Source organism: Buceros rhinoceros, unplaced genomic scaffold (genome assembly GCF_000710305.1).
Source record: "Buceros rhinoceros silvestris isolate BGI_N320 unplaced genomic scaffold, ASM71030v1 scaffold33136, whole genome shotgun sequence".
Taxonomy (NCBI): domain Eukaryota; kingdom Metazoa; phylum Chordata; class Aves; order Bucerotiformes; family Bucerotidae; genus Buceros; species Buceros rhinoceros.
Window position 1 is genome coordinate 2,964 of NW_010419854.1, and position 313 is coordinate 3,276.

The following is a 313-nucleotide window of genomic DNA, read 5'->3' on the forward strand; positions in this document are numbered from 1 at the left end:
TGCTGGGTGGAGGTTACAATTCACTTAAAAAGAAAAAAAAAAAAAGGCGGGTTTTTTGTTTAATTATGATCAAATTAAATCAATTCTGACACCTAAGGAAATCCCTCAGTTAACTCCCTTTTGATAAAGGCGGCGATACTCTCAGTATTTTATTTCCCATATTTAGCAACTTTCAGCCTTAAACTAGGACAATACCCACGCGCTGCTTCGATTTTAATAAAAATTAGCAGAATATATCAGGCCAGACCTTAAGATAGGTTTGAATTTTCAAGTATTGGATGACACTAGGGGAAAACAATTGTAGGAACACGGC

The 313-nt window shown here is 35.8% G+C and overlaps 1 protein-coding gene across 1 annotated transcript in view; it reads right to left on the reverse strand.

Annotated features, from left to right (window-relative positions):
* DDOST (dolichyl-diphosphooligosaccharide--protein glycosyltransferase subunit (non-catalytic)) overlaps positions 1-313 on the reverse strand; it is a gene marked incomplete at its 3' end in the record, with an annotated part of 4,466 nt that overhangs the window by 2,926 nt on the left and 1,227 nt on the right. The gene's annotated exons all lie outside the window — the stretch shown is intronic.